This window comes from Pteropus vampyrus, unplaced genomic scaffold (genome assembly GCF_000151845.1).
Source record: "Pteropus vampyrus isolate Shadow unplaced genomic scaffold, Pvam_2.0 Scaffold935, whole genome shotgun sequence".
NCBI classification, from domain to species: domain Eukaryota; kingdom Metazoa; phylum Chordata; class Mammalia; order Chiroptera; family Pteropodidae; genus Pteropus; species Pteropus vampyrus.
Window position 1 is genome coordinate 27,009 of NW_011889716.1, and position 1,753 is coordinate 28,761.

Below are 1,753 nucleotides of genomic sequence, written 5' to 3' on the forward strand. Positions count from 1 at the left end.
TGATCCTACATCGTACCCAAATGCTACTTAGTGGTTTTCAGTTTTAAAAAATCGGCAAAGAGATATGCCACCCTGAACGTGCCCGATCCCATCTGATCTCGGAAGCTAAGCAGGGTCGGGCCTGGTTAGTCCTTGGATGGGAGACCACCTAGGAAGCCCAGGTGCTGTAGGCGTAAAAACTAAAAAAAATAAAAAATTTAAAAATAAGGGATTGTAAACTGACAAGGTCCTTGCGATCTGTGAGGTCAACCAAGGGTTGCCTTGGCTAAAAAAAAAAAAATCAGCAAAGAGGCAAAGCGTGGGAGATGTAATCCCACTTAGGGCACAGAGCTAAACATGCAGAGCTCTCGGCACGAGTGCAGGGGGCGGTGGCACCTGCAGAGCCGGGTGGCCAGGGGTCCCGGGAGAGCAGCGTCGGGCTTGGACCAGCTCCGTCCCTCGCCACAACGGGCGAGGCTTTCTGTCTAAAACGAATGTGTCAGGAAACAGACGTCCGGGCCACGTAGATGGAGTTTCCCAGGACGACTGAAGCTAGGAGGAATGACGAGATGGGGCCTGTTGTGTTTGGGGCCCCCTGCGGGGGGGGTCTGTGCCCCTCACCACTGCGTCCCAGGGGCCGGCTGGGGTGGGCTCAGGGAGCACAGAGAAGGTGGCCCTTTCCCCCCGGAGCTTCACCAGGTCCTGCTCCTAGGGGGCCATTCACACTGTTCCAGACCTCACTTTGTCATCTGACTGCTTCTTGAAGTGACAGTTACCCCTCACCAGCTACCCATGTGCCTTAATGCTGAAGGCCCACGTGAGCTGCCATCGCAGGACCCAGTGAGTTAGACTCACAGGGCAGGGGACATTCCTGGGTCCAACTCCTTGGTCTAGCTCCTGGGAAAAGTGGAATCCAGGGTGACAGGCTTGGCCAAGGTCACTCATAAAGGACACACACAAAGGAGGGGCCGAACCCCAGAGCCCCCATCCAAGATCTCCAAAGCTTTGCCCCCAGAAGGAAGGGTGCTGGCCTGGCTTAAACACGGCCAGAGCCGGGGTGTGTGTGTGCCTGTGTCCACGTGCACCTGTCCGTGGGAGTGTGTGTGCACGCGTGTGCGTGCGTGCACTTGTGTGTGTTTCATTCTGCTCGGAACCATGTCCCACCTCACCTTCGGAGCCCCTTGGTGGGGGCCCCGTGCCCCAGGCAGCACCGTGACAGAGCACGTGTGGTGTACACTCGGGCAGGGCGCGGTGGGGACAGGGTGGGGACATGAGAGGGAGACCTCACGCTTCAGCCGCAGCTCTCGGAGCCCAGACACAGGAGAACAAAGGTGTCTATCTTGCTGTCGGGACACAGAGAACCGGGCCTCCCTCCCTGCTGGCCGGGGAGAGCTGCCCGGGGCATGACGGAACAGGGCAGGCGGGTGGGGTCCGATGTCGTTTCTGTCCTGGAATGTGTCTGTGCCCCGACAGATTCCGCACCCCTCCTCACCCGTGTGTGGAATAAACCCAGGCCCGTGGCTGCTGAAGTGATTCCAGCTAGTTACCGCACCAGCACCAGAACGCAAGACAAACAAACAAACAAATAAACAAACAAACAAACCCACTGAAGGACCCCGAAAGTCAGTTAAACCCAAGCTGCCTGGGGCTATTCAGGCACAGAAGGGTGCTTTTTACGTTTGTTGAGTCAGTGGGTGGGTGATGGATAGATAGATGGATGGATGAATGGATGAATGGATGGATGGACGGGTGGATGGATGGACGGACGGACGGA

General features: G+C 57.0%; 1 pseudogene; it reads left to right on the plus strand.

Annotated features, from left to right (window-relative positions):
• Positions 1–54: 54 nt before the first annotated feature.
• On the plus strand, positions 55–173 carry LOC111734277 (annotated as a pseudogene).
• The last annotated feature ends 1,580 nt before the right edge of the window (positions 174–1,753 follow it).